A 19212-nucleotide genomic window follows, 5' to 3' on the forward strand; every position below is an offset into this window, starting at 1 on the left:
GGCACAGGGAAAGTGCAAAAATATTCCCTGCCGATGCCTTCAGCCCTGGAGAGAATTCCGACAGACTTGTCTCCCTGGCAGGTGCTGTAAGTGTAATCAATGAAACTCCTTCACGTATGGTGTAGACGCTTTACAATCCACTGCTTTTGGGCTGGATCTCAGGGTGAATAACCCTGAACAGTCTAGCCAGAATGAAATATAAAACCAGACATAATGCAATTTTCGGCATCTTTGCGTCAGAAGTTCATGAGGTGGTGAAAGGTGATGTTTGAAAAATTATGGTTTGATTTGCATAATTCGTTAAATCTCCATATATGACCTTTTTATATAGCCTATTAGCTGCTCAAACATTTGACATTTCTTATGTGCTAAGTTTAAATAATCCAAGCGATGAATTTTCCATCCAATGACAATTGTTTTTGTCTAACTATCATTTTATTAGAACCAGAATTTACTCTGCTGTTGCTGTTTTACCCAGTGAACATTTGCATAATGCTAAACATTTGTTGTCCATGTCCTTTGTTCACACCCTTCGAATTCTTTTAGCCCTCTTCCCTCTTACTCATCGGTTGGCCTCACTGAAAAGATTTAGTTCTTTTCATCTGTTTGAATAAATCAATACCATATTTTTAACAGAACCTTTCTAATCTTCATGTATTATTCTTTGTATTTCCACCAACTTTTAGAAGACTTTCTGATACAAATGTACCCAGAATAATACTCAGTGTGGTTTTACAAGAGAAATATAGAAACAATAATTATCATAACATTAATTATTCGAGGGCAAAAATTGGCTTCAAACAAGGGTTCCTTTATCAAACCGCATAATTAAGACAAACCTGTTCTCTATTACTTGATAGGGTTTGGCAGAGGAAGACTTTGAACTGTGAACTGAAGAAGAGAAGGGTAAGAATCACGAACAGATAGTTTACAGATGTGCTTCCTAGATTTTTGCTAGTGTACGCTGAAGTCACAAAAATAACTTATAATTGTTCCTTGAATTTCATATGCTCTTTTCTGTCAGCATGCAAAAGTTTCCCTTGACATAATTAATTTAACATTAAATCCTGCCTTCTCCCTCTTGTTTGTGAATGGAACAACCACACATATTGATCAATATTTATCTTTGACCATCTAACATCCTTTTACACAATTGAGAGTAAGCACTAGGTACACAGAATTTCGTGGTGGCCTGTAGAACCTATGCATGAGTGGAGACTCAGACTTGGTGTGGTGGTTGCCTCTCAATTTCTCCTCCCAAATGAGTTTTACATGTTTGCAAAAAAGAAAACGTCACGTGCCAAGGTTGTGAATGCTCACTAGTGTAAAATTTGTGAAGCTTAAAATATAAGAGAATTTTAGAAAATATTCACCATACATTATGTGAAAAATACCCTCAACATAAGCATATTAAGTCTTGTTTAACAATATTGTAAAATGATTTAAAACAACAAAATATTGATTTTATTATGTATAAAGCCTTTTCTAGGTGAAAAGACCTAATGAGACACAAATAAGCAGCTGACCCTCACTTTATTTATTTATTTATTTATTTATTTATTTTAAAATGTTTATTTATTTTGAGACAGAGAGAGAGAGAGAGAGAGAGAGAGAGAGAACAAGAACAAGCAGGGGAAGGGCAGAAACAGGGAGAGTATCCCAAGCAGACATCACGCTGTCAGCATAGAGCCTGACATGGGGCTCGATCCCATGAACTGTGACTTAATAACCTGAGCTAAAACCAAGAGTTAGACACTTAACCTACTGAGCCTCCCAGGCACCCCAGCTGACCCTCAATTTAAAATGAATCAAAATCCACCCACTTGAGCATCTATGTCCACACAACTCTGCAAGACTGCTGGCTTTGTCTCTTGCTTTTAAGAACATTTTTGCCATTACAATTAGTTCTCATAATTATACAACAAAGACAGATCTTTTTCTCCAGTGGTATAAATTTTGTAAGTATTACTTTGGGGCAGAGGCCAAAGAGAGGCCTATTTTATTCTTTGTTAAACTTCAGCATGCTAGTGAATTAAGAGCTTTCCATCTTCACAGCCCAGAGAACATATTGCTAAAAATGAGACACAACTGCTATAAATTGCTTTACTCAACAATCATTTATTATAAATCTTCTTGGTACTTGGCACTACATTAAATGCTGAGAACACAGGGGAACATAAACACATAAATACGTGCACACATACACCCTCCCCACTCAGTTTCTGTCCTGTGAGACTCTCAGTTTAGTCAGGAATATAGGCGCACAACCATATTATTTCAATACATGCAGAGCCTGGTACACAACAGTAAGATTTTGGATGGTGTTTTTAAGAAATGCAGAGTTACAGAATGATTTTAAGTTGGGAAGTTAAGTGATCACGTTAAAAGTGGGGAAGATGGCTTTGTAACGCTAAAGATGCATTGGAGTAAGAGAGAGAAGAGGCATTACTTTAATCGTACTGTCTTTATTTTTTATCTCAGAAGAGAAAAAAGAAAAGAAAAAGGAATGCAACAGAGAAAAGGGGGTGAAGTATCAAGGAGAGCTTTAAGGGTGGAAAGTAAGGTGGAATAATGTCATAGGAGAAAAAGCAGGAAAGAGGTACAGGTAAAGGGGGAGGGGGAAGAGATGGGCATCATGTTCTTGCTGCTTTCTATGTGTCCATAGCCAGATTAAGTGGACAGAGAGCAGGGCACTCAGGCCACCCCTCTACTAGGGACTACCAAAACATGACACGAACAGGGCCAAATTGTAGTGGCTGCTAGTTAGCTAAAGTGTTTCCTTATAACTGCTAAAATATACATTGAAATGATATCTCCCAAAGAAGGCAGAATCTTGACAAGAAATTAAAACTAACTAAATAGAACCCTCTTTACATTCATCAATCCTGCATTCATCATTATGTCTTTAATAATAACAGTTTGGTGGGACAAAAAACTATTAGCTTGCTTGCTCTACCAAATGATCAACTTTGCTGGGGATGCTCCATGTCTCTGTCAATCCCTGAATATGCATTTAGATATTTTCTCCTTTCTATAGGAACAAAGAAGGGAAAGCAGAGGCTAAAGAGGAGGAAGCTGTTTGGTGAAAGAGAAACATTGGCTTTAGTCTAACCTGCACATTAGTACAAAAGCATCCAATATAATTTTTAAAAAACTGACACTCTTTATATATTTTGGATACTAACCCTCTACCAGATATGTCATTTGCAAATATCTTCTCCCATCCAGTAGGTCGTCTTTTAGTTTTGTTGATTGTTTCCTTTGCTGTGCAGAAGCTTTTTATTTTGATGTAGTCTCAATAGTTTATTTTGCTTTTGTTTCCCTAACCTCAGGAGATGTATCTAGAAATGTGTTGTTACACTTGATGTCAGAGTAATTCTTGTCATGTTCTCTTCTAGGATTTTTATGGTTTCTGGTCTCACTCTTAGACAGACCCTTAATCCATTTTGAGTTTACTTTTGCATATTATGGAAGAAAGTGGTCCAATTTCATTCTTTTGCATGTACCTGTGCTGTTTTTCCAACATCATTTGTTGAAAAGACTTTTTCCCATTGCATATTCTTACCTCCTTTGGCGAAGATTAATTGGCCATATAATTGTGGGTTCATTTCTAGGCTTTCTATTCTGTTCCATTGACCTATATGAAGCTTCCTCAAAAAATTAAAAATAGGACTATCATATGATCCAGTAATCACACTACTGGGTATTTCCCCAAAGAATATGAGAATGCTAATTTAAAGGATACATGCATCCCTAAGTTTATTGCAGCATTATTTATAATAGCCAAATTATGAAAGCAGCCCAAGTGTCCATCAACAGATGAATAAATAAAGAAGATGTGGTGTATATATACAGTGGAATATTGTTCAGCCACAAAAAGAATAAAATTTTGCCATTTGCAACAACATGGATGAATCTAGAGAGTATAATGCTAGGTGAAATAGGTCAGTCAGAGAAAGACAAATATCATATAATTTTACTCATATGTGATTTTTAAGAAACAAAACAAACAAATAAAGGGGGGAAAATGCACAAACCAAAAACCGGACTCTTAAGTATAGAGAACAAACAGATGGCTACCAGAGGAGAGGTGGGTGTGGGGATGGATGAAATAGGTGAAGGGGATTAAGAGTGAACTTTTCATGATGAGCACTGAGTAATATATGGAACTGTTGAATCACTGTATTGTACACCTGAAACTAACATAACATTGTTCGTTAACTAGAATTAAAATTATAAACTTAATGATAAAAAAAGACAGAAGCAGTGTCATAGCACAACTCCCTGGGATTTTGGAGCAAAACACTGCTTTCTCTTGCAAAGAACTATTTGATTGTTAAAAGTAAAATATGATTAAGTACAATAAACTTTCCCACTTCTCTTGAGTTTTCTAAATTATATTCGACAACAGAAACCAAAATTATAACACTGTCTAATGTGGGTCTAAATGTATGTAGAGGAAATGTTTAAGATAATCATATTATAAACAGAGGTGTGTAAAGTAACATAAGGTTTCTATTCTATTCTATTCTATTCTATTCTATTCTATTCTATTTTTTTTTATTCTAACTGCTAAAATGACAATACCAGTAAACTGTGATTTTATGGATACAAAATGTAATAAAGTAACCACTAAAAAGCTATGTGAAAAGACATGCTAAAAAACAATATGAATCAAAATAGAGTTCTAAATAATTTCAAGTAGAACATAGGAAGACAGGAAAAAGAGAAATAAATATCAGAATATGCAGAAAACTAAAGTAATAGACAAACTCTTAAGTATTGTTATATTAAATATAAAGTGTCTTATTGAACCAATTAAATGACAGAGATTGGCAGGGAAGATCAAAAGGAAATATGATCCAAATATATGTTTCCTACAAGATACTCATTTCAAATAAAACAATAAAGTCAGTTTGAAGAAAAACTCTGGAAAAGGGTCTATCAAGCAAACATAAGAGGAAATAAGAGTGACTATCCTAATAGTACATAAAGTAGAATTTAGAGTAAAGAAAACAGAGATAGAGGGACATTACATAATAAAAGGATCTTTTACACCCAAAAGATGTAATGATCCTATACAATAGAACAGCAAAAGAGTAAAGCAAAACTGAAAGAAGTGAAAGGAGAAATAGACAAACCCATAACTACTAGAGTTGGAGGCTTCAACATCCCTCTCACAATTGATAAAGCAATTAGACAGAGAATCAACAAGGATATAGTTTAATGCAACGTCATTAACAAACAGGCTCTAATCAAAATTTATAGAACACTTCATTCAACAACAACAGAATACACATTTTTTTCAAGTACTTGTGGAACATATACCAAGATGAATCATATCCTGGGCTATGAAACAAACCTCAACACATTTTCTAAAAACAAAATTACATGGAGTATCCTCAACCACAATTAACCCAGATAGAATGCATTAATAAAAAGAGAATAGGAAAATCCTAGAACACTTGGAAACTAAGCAATACACCATTGAATAATTCTTAGCTCAAAAAGGAAGTCTCCAGGGAAGTCAGGAAATACATCAAAAAGAATGAAAATGAAAATATGAGACACCAAAAATTTTGGGACACAGTTAAAGCAGTGCTGAGAGAAAAATTTATAACACTAAAAAGATAGTGGAAAAGAGGTAAAGTCACAATCATCCATGCTCAAGAATCCAGAAAATGAAGAGCAATATAAGCCCAAAGAAAATAGAAAGAAAGAATTAATAAAAAATAAAAGTAGACATTGTGGCACCTGTCTGGGTCAGTTGGAAAAGAATGCAACTCTAGATCTCAGGGTCGTGGGTTCAAGCCCCACTTGGGCATAGAGATTACTTAAAAAGAAAAAGAGTAGATATCAATGCAATTAGAAACAAAAAAAGAAGGAAAAATCAGTGAAATTAAAGGCCTATTCTTCAAAAATATTAATAAAATTCAGAAAGGCTGAAAAGAAATGAGAAAAGACACAAATTAACCATATCAGGAATGAAACAGGAAATATCACTCAGACCCTGTAGAAATCAATAGGATAATAAGGGCATACTATAAAAATTTTGATTATACCTTGAGTGTATTAATGCCAAAATCCTGATCATGACTTGTACTATAGTTTTGTGTTATTAGTATTGAGGCACTCTATACACAGGATCACTCTGTATTACTTATTATAACAGCTTGTAAATCTAAAATTGTCTCAATAAAAGAATTCTATTTTCAAAAACAAGAAAATACCTGCAATGCCTTTAATAACTATAAGAAAATTAAATTTAAGGATTTAATAAAAATATTAAAAATATGTTTATCTTGTGGCACCTGGGTGCCTCAGTCAGTTAAGCGACCAATTCTTGGTTTCAGCTCAGGTTATGATTTCATGGTTTGTGGGACTGAGCCCCAAGTCAGGCTCTGTGCTGACAGTGCAGAGCCTGCTGGGGATTCTCTCTCCCTCTCTCTCTGCCCCTCCACCACTCTCTCTTCCAAAATAAATAAGTAACTTAGAAAATGTGTTAATCTCAATATAAAAAATAAAAAAATAAAAACATGTACTTACATACTACTGTACCCTCACGGAAACTTTACATCTCTGTGGGTTATCAGGTGACTCTGGTACTGTAATTGCTCTTCATTCCTTTTTAAACTAAGGAAAATAAGATATGTATGTATACTTTTAGATGTAATTTTATTAGTTATTTATACACAAATATAATTTTTATTGATATACACAAATAATATACAGTTCATGTATTTAAACTGTACAAATCAGTGGCTTTTATATATTTGTATATTCAGAGTTGTGTAACTATCACTACAATCAATTTTAGAGTATTTTCATCACTCCAAAAAGAAACTTCTTACCCATTAGCAGTCACTCTTCCAATATCCCCTACCCCCACTCCTCTACCTCCCACCCAGCTTAGGCAACTGTCTAAATATACTTTCTGTTTCTATAGAATTTTCTATCCTGGATATTTCATAGAAATGGAAACATACACCATATGATTCTTTGTGATTGGCTTCCTTCAAATATTATGATGTTTTCAAAGTACATTCCTTGGGCGACCATTATTCTGCCCCCAAAGATGTCCACATGCAAACCCTGACATCTGTAAATATGTCAGGTAACACAGCAAAGAGGAATTAAAGTTGCGGATGAAATTAAGGTTGCCAATGAGTTACCTTAAATAGAGAAATTATCCTGGATTGTGGAGTGAGCCTAATAAAACCACAAAAGTCCTTAAAAATGGAAGATGGGGGCAGAAGAGGAGGTCAGAGTGATGGGATGTGAAAAGGGCTAGATCCAGCTTGCTGGTTTTAAAGATGAAGAAAGAGGGTCATGAGCCATGGAATGTGGTTCCTTCTGTAGCTGGAAAAGAAAAAGAAATTCTCGCCTACAGAGAATTCAGAAAGGAACATAGTCCACAGACACCTTGATTTTAGCTTAATAAGACTTCCAACCTGCAGAACTGTAAAACAATTTGTGTTGATTTAATCCACTAAATTTGCATTAATTTTTTACAGTAGCAATAGAACGCTGTATATACATTTAATACAGGGCTTCCCAGCTATAAAATTCCCTCTAAGTAATGCAGAGCTCTGTTCCATAGTTTTAGTATGTTTTGTCTTCATTTTCATTCATCTCAAAGTATGTTGTAATTTTCTCTCAATTTCTTCTTTGCCCTATTGTTCTTTTAGGATTGTGTTTTGTTTTTTTTTTTTTTTTTTTTTTTTTTTTTTTTTTTTTTTTTTTACTTTTCACATATTTGTGAATTTTCAAAGTTTCCTTTTGGTATTGATTTCTAGTTTTATTCCATTGTGATTAGAGAACATATTTTGTATGATTTCGATCCTTTTAAATGCATTTACTGAGGCTGTTTTATGGCTTATCATATGGTATGTCATGGACAATGCCCAAGGACACTTGAAAAGAATGTGTATCTTCTGTTCTTGGATGGATGCTGTGCTCTTGAAATTCAGGGAAAGATCAGAGTGACCTTCATTAGGTGAAGAGATGAAAAGTTATGAGATTTACATAAATATCAGAGGACATTTACTTTTGACTCTACTTTTTAGGAGCAAGGTGACTGAGAGCGTAAGTTGTGGGTAGAGCATGGGGAAATCTTGAACGGGGTAAAGACTATGGAAATATTTTTTCTAAGTTTTAAAAAAGCAGTGGGCCATTTTTAAACTGTAGAACAAATGTTCATTTCCTTACCAAGATGAAAAACACTTGACAGCAATGTGGAAGAACTTAATTCCGAGCTATGGTAAAAAGATTCACAATTGAATTGTTCCTAAAAGAAAACGTATCCCATATATATGGACGGTAAAATTAAATTTAATTTATCAGTGTTGGAAAAATGTCCACTGCTGATTTCCATCTCTGGCTCCTACCTTTTGGCAGCTCATTCTGTGAGAGAATACATCTCACAGAATACATTTGATTTCTTTCACTCAACCTCCTAGAACTCAGTTTGGTTGAACAGAAATATGGAGCATTTAGTTTGATAAATATGTTATAAAGAGTAGCATGTGAAGTCTACATATTTGTTACTAATCTATAATATTGAATATTTTTATATTTCTTCTATAAGCTGAAAGTGTAGTTTTACAGCTAAGTTCTGAGATAACATTGGTATTCCAAAAAGTTAATCTTCCCAAGAATTTTTATTTAGATGCTTTCTCCATATGTTATCATTTCCAAATAAATTTTCTAGCACAATATGATTTTCTTAAAAAAAGCAGAAACATCAAAGTGGAAGAATAATTTAAATGTACATTAACAAACTTTTGGGATTCATCTGAGATTTAGAAGATCTATTTAATGATCTTTTAAAGGTGAAATACTATTTCTGATATTTCTTTTTGGGTGTTATAACTCAGTAGCTGGAAGTTGAGGATTGAGTTATTAAAATAGCAGTAGATGCGCTGGTGTTCCAACTATAGCTGCACTCTGAATACATATGAACTACAATCTGTAGAACAACTTTGCAACCCTGCCCTTAAATGTTGTTATGACTTGGGTTCTGTTCTTTTCATCTCTCAGATATTGCTTTGAATCCTTAGGAAATCATATTGATCTAGGAACACAGTTACATATGTAACCATCATTTTAACATATATTTATGAATTTTCTAGTCTGACAAGAGCTTTGCCTGTAAGATGCCACTATATGCAAGAAAAATATTTTTTTATACTAAATTCTGATTTTAATTCAATAATCCACACTACCGGAACACAGAACCAAATGCAAGAAATGGAGGTTTATATGGTGTGTACCTCCATGGAAACAATAATATCAATCTTGAGAATTTGACTTTATTACCACAGAGGTTTGTAGATAGATAGTAAATGCTGCTGTTTCCAAGGAGAAGTTAATCTGCCCATTTTAGTCAATCCACCTACAAAAATGAATAAAGGGCTAAGTCAAAGACAAAAAGCACCTCTATTAAGTCATAATTAGGTCAATTAGGATTAAACAAAGGAAAAAGACAAGTTTTCTTCATAGGTGGTCATAAAATCACAAAACAGAAAGAATATTTAGTTCAGCTTATCAGCATTATTCTTAACAGATTATGAAAATAATTTTGGAATTACCCCTTTGTAATTTTAAATGGCAACCGAATTTAGTTATTTTTGTAATTTAAATAGCATCACAGGGAAAAGAAAGAGAGCCAAAGTGGGTTTTTTTTGTTTTTGTTTTTGTTTTGTTTTGTTTTTTTTCAGCTCTAAGCACTGAGAAGATTATGGTTTCCTGCTTTGGTTTAAAATCAAAAAGGAAAACAAGCCTAAATTATAAAGTAATTGTAAATTACAAAATGTTCTGATATTTGCCCTGAAAGCTACTTCACAATTTTTGAAATATCAAAAATCAAATTATTTCAAAAATATTGCCAATGCCCTACATTGCTGCATGCAGTTGGTCTCCCTGTGGGTAAGACTAATGGTCATGCCAGGAGATGTTTTGCCAATTGGTCTGATGGTCTTTAAAGTCCCAATATAATATTTTTTATTTTGCTGGGAGAATGGGCACATGTGGTTATGAGAGTAGTAAGAATGGGGAGCTAGGAGAAAAATAACAACCTTATAACCCTCCCTTTGTTGCTGCTATTATACTTCTAATGAGAACCATTAGATGCTACTCATCCAGATGAAAACTAGCCACACATCAATTTCGTCACCCATTAAGTTGACACGTCTCATTTTACAGCTCTCCACATTGTAAATGCTAGAAATCTGTAAAAGATGTCAATTCTTTTTTTTTCAGAACTTTTTTTTTTCAAATATGCTTATAAGCATGGGTAATAGAATTTAAAAACCTGTAGTCAGGGGCACCTGGGTGGCTCAGTGGTTGAAGCCTCTGATTCTTGATTTTGGCTCAGGTCATGATCTCACAGTCATGAGATGGAGTTCAGTGTCAGAGCTCTGTGCTCAGCTGGACCCGGCTGGGATTCTCTCCCTCCCTCTCTCTCTTGCCCCTCCCCTGCTCCTTTCTCTCTTTTTCTCAAAATAAGTACATAAACATTTTCAAAAAACCTATGGCCATTGGATATTAAAATTCAAATTCATGTGTTCTCTACAGGTATCAGGTCTAGAACATGTTTTATTATGAATAGATAATGTAGTAAGAGCCCTCTTAGACTGAATTTGGTCAGTATTGCATTTCTAATGCTCTTTCCTTACTAGTTTTTGGTCTTAAATTTCTTCTTTTCTGACAAATTTGACCCTATTCAAATTTACTAATGAACCTAATATTTTCCCATTGAATCAGAAAGATAGGTTCATTGCATTTTACAATTAAAAAAAAAATTTCAATGGGAAAATGTGTGAGATTTTAAATCTCCATAGTGTATATTCATATACTTTCAAACCCCAATTCTTTTTGGCTTGCAATGTGAAAACTGGCTATTTGTGTTACATAATTTATCTGGGCAGGAATGCACACTGAGTAATAGCTATTATGTAGTTGATGACATCTAGGACCTGGGTCAGAGGATCTGAATTCCAGTCTTTTTCTGCCACATTTAGTTACATTAATTTGCATGATAACAGCCTCCTCACTCAATTTCCTTCTCTGTAAAAGATTAATAAATGCTAAAGTAACAGTAGCATGATAGTGATTTAAAAGGGCATGTTACGATGATGTCATTCTGGAAATTTTAAGCACCGTAAACTCTAGCGGGAATTAAAGAAAAATAGATCTTTATGGTGGAACAATCGGCTAAAATTAAGAGATAATATTGCTGTATGTTGAACTCAGTCGCTATAGTAGAGAATACTGAGTCTTCAATTAGCTGATTATATGAAAAATACGTGGGGTTTTAGTTGACAACTGCATCCCTATAAGTGAAAAGCGTGATTTCATTGCTTAAAAAAATCATGAAAGCATATGTTGCATTGGTGGTCATATTGAAAACAACAGAAATCATTATCTGAAGAACTGAGATGTTGCCAGAATCACTGCAGCAAACTTTTAAGTGATTAGATGTTTCCCTGCCTTTAATAGCACCCACTTTCCAATTTCTTTCACACCAGCACAAAAGGATATTTTGAAATTTTAACACGACACTTTCCATCTTAAAATCAGTCTGTGGCTCTCTATTGCTTTAGGCAAAAGTGTACAAATTCATCAGCATGACATACATTCCCCTGGGGTAAGACTGCTGTTAATCTCCTGGCCTCATCTGTGCCCACTCTCTCTGTTCCTCTCACCCTGGAGACACAAACTGAAACAAACTATCTTGTCACACCAGGGTGTCTCAGTTCCTCATGTCCTTACCCACTAGTGGATCCTCTGCCTGGATTTCTCCTCACCCTGTTCCGATCTTCACACTCGACTCAGTATCCTTGGAGTAATCCTTATTATCTTTCAAGATGCAATTTTTAAATTTTTTTTTAACGTTTATTTTTGGGACAGAGAGAGACAGAGCATGAACGGGGGAGGGGCAGAGAGAGAGGGAGACACAGAATCAGAAACAGGCTCCAGGCTCTGAGCCATCAGCCCAGAGCACGATGCGGGGCTCGAACTCACGGACCGTGAGATAGTGACCTGAGCCGAAGTCGGATGCTTAACCGACTGAGCCACCCAGGCACCCCTCAAGATGCAATTTAATCATCAATGTGCTTTAAGAACTACTTTGGGTTAAGTGAGCTCTCTTATGTTTATTTTTTTAACGGGAAATTTTATTTATTTTTATTTTTCTGTGGTAAGAACACTTATCATGAGATTTACCCTCTTAAATTTTACAGTGCACAATACCATATTGTTAAGTATAGGCACTCTATTGTACAGTAGATCTCTGGAACTTATTCATTTAGAATGACTAAAACTTCACACCCACTGAACAGCAACTCCTCACTTCCCACACCCCCCAAAGCCCTGGCAACTACTATTGTATCCTCTACTGTGAGTTTGACTATTTTAGATACCTCCTATATGTGGAATCATACGGTATTTGTCTTTCTGTTATACCCTGTCCTAGTGTTTATAATACTTACAGATGTTTTTCTGACTGCTATTTTGCAAGCCGTCATGTCTATCTCATTTCTTATAACCCTAGAATCCAGCTCATTCCCAAGCACACTCACAGTGCTAAATAAATGTGAATGTGTATGCGTTTTAAGATAAATGATGAATATATATCCGTATATGGATATGGATATACATGAATACATATGGAATGATATGGATATATATGGACAGGTATGAATATCCTTTGAGCAATAGTGGGCAGAATCAAAGAGTGTAAGTTGTATGGATAAATTGTACTGTACATTTTCAAAAATAAAAAATAAAAAGATTGGATAGTCATCTAGAAGTTAAGTTGTAGAGGAGATTGCTTAATTGGATGAAAGATTAGATCGAGTAATATCCAAATAATAATTATAATAATGTAATAGCAGCGATAATTTTATTCATATGTTGCCTCCCACAACAACTGATGAGCCCTCGTTATGTGCCAGACTCTATGCTAAGTGTTTTATATAGCTTTTCTCATTTACGAGCCAAAATATAAAAGGAAGCTCAAGCATATGAATTAATTTGCCCTTGTAACATGATTAAATGAGTGAAAAGAAATTCAAACTCAGTTTGATCTGAGTTCTAAGCTTTTGCTTTCCTACCTAGTTTGTTCCACATACTTCTTTGCTTCCTGCATTCCTGCAGCAGCTGAGAGGCCAAAACCTGAGGCCACAGTATATTGCCTAATAACTGTGTAATACAAGAAACATGGGCCAAGACCTAGGCTAGCATCAAGGGAACAGGAAAATTGAAAAGGCACCATGAAAATAAGATAGATTCCTAGAACCCAGAAATCTTGGGGAAGAGGAACAGGAGTTGAGGTTCATCTCCTTTCACCCTCTTTAAAACAACAACAACAATAACAACAAACCCTGGAGCTGTTATCTTTATACATTTCAGCAACAAAAAGCTTTCCTTGGATTCTCTCATCCCTTTGGTACCACCCTCAACTCCACTCATTCTACCTATATTCTCCTGTCTAATTTTTTTTAACTAGCAACAAAGCTTTTCAGTTTACACTAGCACATAAAAGTTGGAGAGTTACACCTTAGTCCCAGAAGGACCTTTGAATTTATTAAATTGTTAATATCCAAAATATTTTTCATTTTTTTGTTTTTTTGTGGAAAGTAAAATGATGGCTGTACTGCACCTCATCATTTCCTGGATTTGTATAGAATATATTTGTTTTCCTATCTCGACTTTTAGCCTGTAGCATAAATACAAGGAATTTGAGTTTGGGGCCAAACTTTGGAAATAGTAAGAAGGGAGTCCATTAAAATCTTTGTTCTTAGGTCAGTAGACATAATGAAAATGAATATTACAGATGCTGTTATAGCCACTCTAACAGTGGCAAGGAATAATATGCCTTGTGGATTGCAGATAAAGGCTATATAATTCAGCAACATTCAGTCCTAGATCTGATTATACAACCTTCCTCCAGGAATTCTGTTCTTCCCTTCCCCATCAGGCACTCTTTGCCATTCCCAACTCTCCTTCATTTCTTTAAATGTTTATTTCTTTATTTTGAGAGAGAAAGAAATTGTGTGACCAGGGTAGGGGTAGAGAGAGGGAGAAAAAGAATCCCAAGCAGGCTCCATGCTGTCAGCACAGAGCCTGATGCCTGGCTTGATCCCACCAACTGTGAAATCATGACCTGACCTGAAATCAAGAGTCAGACACTTAATGGACTGAGCCACCCAGGCACCACCCCCATCTCTCCTTTAAATTACTCCCCAATGCTTACCTCAATAATCAATTTGCTTTACCAGAGCAGATTTTGTTTTGTTCTGTTCTGTTTTAAAGATTTTATTTTTAAGCAATATTCACACCCAATGCAGAGCTAAACACAACACTTCAGATCAAGAATTGCATGCTCTACTGACTGAGTCTGCCAAGCACCCCTATCAGAGCAAAGTTACGTTATAGTGTGTTCTTATTATACTCCTCAATGTTTAACAACTTTCTTCAGTTTTATACTCCAAATTATATTGACTTCAATTCAAACTAAATTCTGTCTCATTCTGAGATGAATGAAAAAAAATACATTTTCTACTACTCAATAATTTGTAAATCTTATTATGGGTAATATTTCATTTTCTGTCAAAAAACTTTTTCATTAACAAAATGTGACTCACCAAATATCAAAATGATTTTCTTAAAGCATCTATAGCAGATTGCTTATAAGATTCTGTTTAATTTTTCCTTATCATGAGACACTGGTGTCAGAAGCATTATTTAGTTATTTTGGTGGTGTATGTGTTTATAAATATGTATGTTATATAAATACATAATATGTAATTAAATTATAGTTATTTAAGTATATAATACTATAATCCAGACCTATTTAAAGTATTTTTCTCTATCCATTATACTTCATACTTCTCAAAATGATACTTCCCATCCACAGATCAATCTTCTGGTGAACATCATCTTTCTTATTCACTCACATAATATTTGAAAAAATATGTATTTTATATACTATATATAAAATATATAATATATATGGTATGATATATAATATATATGATATGATAGAAAAATTTTAAAATATATATGAATTACAGTTATGTTTTAGCAACTACGGATAAAATGCAACCACTGGTATAAAGAATTCCAATTTGGGGCACCTGGGTGGCTCAGTCGGTTGGTTGAGCGGCCGACTTGGGCTCAGGTCATGATCTCGTGGTCCGTGAGTTCTAGCCCCGCGTCGGGCTCTGTACTGACAGCTCGGAGCCTGGGGCCTGCTTTGGATTCTGTGTCTCCCTCTCTCTGACCCTCCCCCATTCATGCTCTGTCTCTCCCTGTCTCAAAAATAAATAAACGTTAAAAAAAAAAATTAAAAAAAAAGAATTCCAATTTGATCTTACTACTGTCGTTTAAAATTTTTTTTAAATGTTTATTTATTTATTTATTTTTTTTTTTTTTTCAACGTTTTTTTATTTATTTTTTGGGACAGAGAGAGACAGAGCATGAACGGGGGAGGGGCCTAGAGAGAGGGAGACACAGAATCGGAAACAGGCTCCAGGCTCCGAGCCATCAGCCCAGAGCCCGACGCGGGGCTCGAACTCACGGACCGCGAGATCGTGACCTGGCTGAAGTCGGACGCTTAACCGACTGCGCCACCCAGGCGCCCCAATGTTTATTTATTTTTGAGAGAGAGTGAGAGATAGACAAGGAGCAAGCGGGGAAGGGGCAGAGAGAGAGGGAGACACAGAATCTGAAACAGACTCCAGCCCAGAGTCTGACAAGTGGCTCGAACTCACGAGCTGTGACAGCATGACCTGAGTTGAAGTCAGACGCTTAACCAATTGAGCCACCCAGGCACCCCACTATTACTGTGATCTTTGTGTCACATAATAATGTTCTGCATTCAGTCCAAAAGTCAGCATCTCACATGATCTAACTGAAAGCAAAAGGTACTCTTTTTCCTAACAATGTAATATCTGTCTCAGTCAAACTTGCAATCTGACCAAGTAATTACAATAAAAGAGGACTGAAAGCCTCATTTTACCCGTGAAGTATCCTGGTGTACGAAGAGTAGCCTTCAGACATACACTGTTATGGACAATGAAATATATATTTCTGTGATATGATGTGCTCTCCTTCAGGTTCTGACCAAAAAAGCCAACATGAAAACGGGACCCCGTGAACTCAGGCTCTAATTCTGGAGAGCTTCACTTTTGTTGGGATTAAAATCATCAGAGAATAAAAGTCTGATGTAAAAATATTCTTTGACACCTTAGATAACCCTAGAGGTTACTAAAGATAGCAATGTTGTATATACTTCAGAAGACTCATAATTCTGTCCCCCAAAGAATTTGGAACTTTTTTTTATATGGTAGATTTTAGTGCAGAATAAAGAAGAGAAAAATTTATTTTCTAATCTTTTAAAGATAGTTCTTAGGCGTATATGTTATTGAAACCTGTTATTTAATACATTAAATGTAAATATATACCTAAGAATTTATACTATTTGTACTAATCAAATTACAGTAATCCAAAGATATTTTTTGAATATTTTATAATACTTTAAAGATTCTGAGTATTTAAAGTATTAACATTTCTTCTTGAATTATTTCACTTAATAAACTTGAGGGTCCATTAGACATAAGGCACTGTAGAATGCCAGGAAAATAAATATATGACCACGTTCAAGGAATGTGTAGCCTATTCAAATAATTTATATGAAATTGTATTAAAGTAATTACTCATTTAGGGGCACCTGGGTGACTCAAGACGGTTAAGCATCTGACTTCAGCTCAGGTCATGATCTTGTGGTTTGTGAGTTTGAGCCCTTGTCAGGCTCTGTGCCGACAGCTCAGAGCGTGGAGCCTGCCTCGGATTCTGTGTCTCCCTCTCCCCTGCTTGCGCTCTGTCTCTCTCTCCCTCTCTCAAAAATAAATATTTTAAAAAAATTACTCATTTAAACTAGATATAGAGAGATAACATAATATTTTATTCTTTGTTCTTAACAGATAAAACTTTGTAAAGTCTACTTGCTGATTGTTGCTCTTTCTTAAAGGTCAAAGATTCATATTTCCAATCTTTCCCCTGTCTCCAAGTATGTTTGTCCACTAACTGTGAAAAGATGTGGAAATGAATTTCAAAAATGTTTCATCCTGTAATTATGCTCTTGAGGACAGTACAGACCTTTCACCCTTAGATGACTACACACATGCCCAGAATAGAGGCTGACATAAACCAGACCTTCCAACTTCCCTTGAGCAGCAGCAGGATCTGTACCAAGGCTACCCCAAGTGGGCAACAGCCTTTCTTCTCTTTTTTGGTCACCCTCTTTCTTTCATCCTCCAGATCCTCTCTGATTGCAATGAGTTGCTTTTTAAACCACTGGAAGAATGTTATTTATAGACATAATTTATAGATATTTGGAAGTTCTAATTTTAGTTTCTCAACATTCTGAAGTAATTTGATAACAGGTGTTTTTTTTTTTTCTTTAGGTAATCCAAAAGTCTCCAAATCCTTTTTCACCTAATGTAACTGTATTGAGTCCAGAGCCGTCTGCCATAATTCTGAAGATGATCAGAACGCATATCTTTTTTCTTGGTCACTCCTATCTCCCCTTCTGAACTCCTGGCTTGCTTTAATCACCACTACCTCATTGCTCACTGGTGGGCACCATTCTTTCCCTGCACCAGCTAGTCCCAAGTGTGGACATAAATCACTCTGTAAGACTCCATTAACACACGGCTAGTGTGTGCATGAGACTATATGGAAAACTTGAAGATGATGGAGGAGAATCACAACACAGAACATGGATATCATGTTTCTTAAGTTTTTCATCCATTTGCATAAAATAACTCTCTTTTGTGTCTGTCACTCTCCTTAAGCACCAACCTGTTTGTCTGAATTGAAAGAGGCTCACTGCTTACCATTTTTCCTTCCCATCCTACTAACCAACAACATACAGAATAAACCCACATGCAACAAATCAAACAAACAAATAAACAAAACAAACAGACAGTCTTCTCTCTAAGATTAACACCAGTTACTTCACTACACGGGGAATTTATGTATTTTCTTAACTTCTCCCTATAGATGCTTCACTTCCTAGAACTGAAATGCCCACTTAAAAGCTTTCTCAGAAACGAGTTTTGTCACTACATAAGATGTAAGGAATTACACAGGCAACGCTGAGATTTCTTAAACATTTTTTCCTCCTCCTTTCACACGATGCTACATTTCTCTATTGCAAAATCTCTGTCTCACTTTCTACCCGGGAGAAATATACCCTCCAAATAATATTTCTAAGGAATGGTAATCCTGTTCTCTGGGAAAGGACAGTAGCAAGCAAACCATCTGAAATAAAAGTGAGTCACTTGGAAGAGTCATTTCTCCCGATTGGAAGAAAGTGTTAAAACATGACACCAGGGAAACTCAAGCTTCATATTGGATTGAGAGTTTTGAGCACTTGAATTTTCTAAACTAAGCTAACAAATACAGGAATTATCTACAGGCTCATTAATCTTTTGCCTTTGAGCCACGATTGAAAATAAGTCCTTGGCAATGATCTATCTGCTCCAATCTCTGCGTGCCAACTTCATCTCCCATCATTTCTAAGCCAAAATGATCTCCAGACCAAAAGGCAATACTTACCATCCAGGTCAAAGAGCTACAATCAATAGAAGCTACTCTGGGCTCCAAAATTCTTTCTCCTATCCCCGTATGTGCACACATTCTTCCAGTCTTCCTTCTTCCCATTTCTCCCATGAAAACTGTCCCTCCTCTGTTTCCTAATGCATACTCTTAAGTTGGGGGAGGAAACCTGTGGGTAAAGGAGAACAGGAGGGAAGGCAGCAATGCTCACTGTCCTTTTCTCCCTAAGATGGAGATTTTTACCATACTTTACAACATTTTCCTGGCTCTAATAGGTTTACTTGACAACTTTGTAAAATTGCATTTCTAAGGCAGCTTATCACTGTTTTCTTATTTTATGTTCTTGAAACTTTCCAGAACCCTTAACCAAGGAGGTTTCGGTAAATGGAGTTAGCATTTGGGCCCTGCAAAGAGTCAGAGACAAAAATAGCAGTAGTTACTCGGTCAACAATATTTATACAATACTTAACTGTCTGGGCCCACAAGATAAAGGACAGACTTTTAACTATTCATAACAGGATGAGGAGAACGGGGCTTGTAACAAGCTTTTTGGTTCTTGCCACTTGCAGAAATGCAGAGTTCTCA

At 35.5% G+C, this 19212-nt stretch overlaps 1 long non-coding RNA gene across 4 annotated transcripts in view; it reads right to left on the minus strand.

The window, feature by feature from the left end:
- LOC111561886 overlaps positions 1–18895 on the minus strand; it is a 52718-nt gene extending 33823 nt beyond the window's left edge. For 3 of the 4 annotated variants that reach the window (XR_006583422.1, XR_002744887.2, XR_002744888.2), the window contains exons 1-2: positions 18628–18895; positions 6547–6633 (exon numbers count right to left, since the gene is read on the minus strand). This is a non-coding gene — a long non-coding RNA (uncharacterized LOC111561886). The remainder of the gene's footprint in view (positions 1–6546; positions 6634–18627) is intronic. The other variant, XR_006583421.1, reaches the window with a different exon arrangement.
- Positions 18896–19212: the final 317 nt, after the last annotated feature.

The sequence above is a fragment of the Felis catus genome, chromosome C1, assembly GCF_018350175.1.
Source record: "Felis catus isolate Fca126 chromosome C1, F.catus_Fca126_mat1.0, whole genome shotgun sequence".
Taxonomy (NCBI): Eukaryota; Metazoa; Chordata; class Mammalia; order Carnivora; family Felidae; genus Felis; species Felis catus.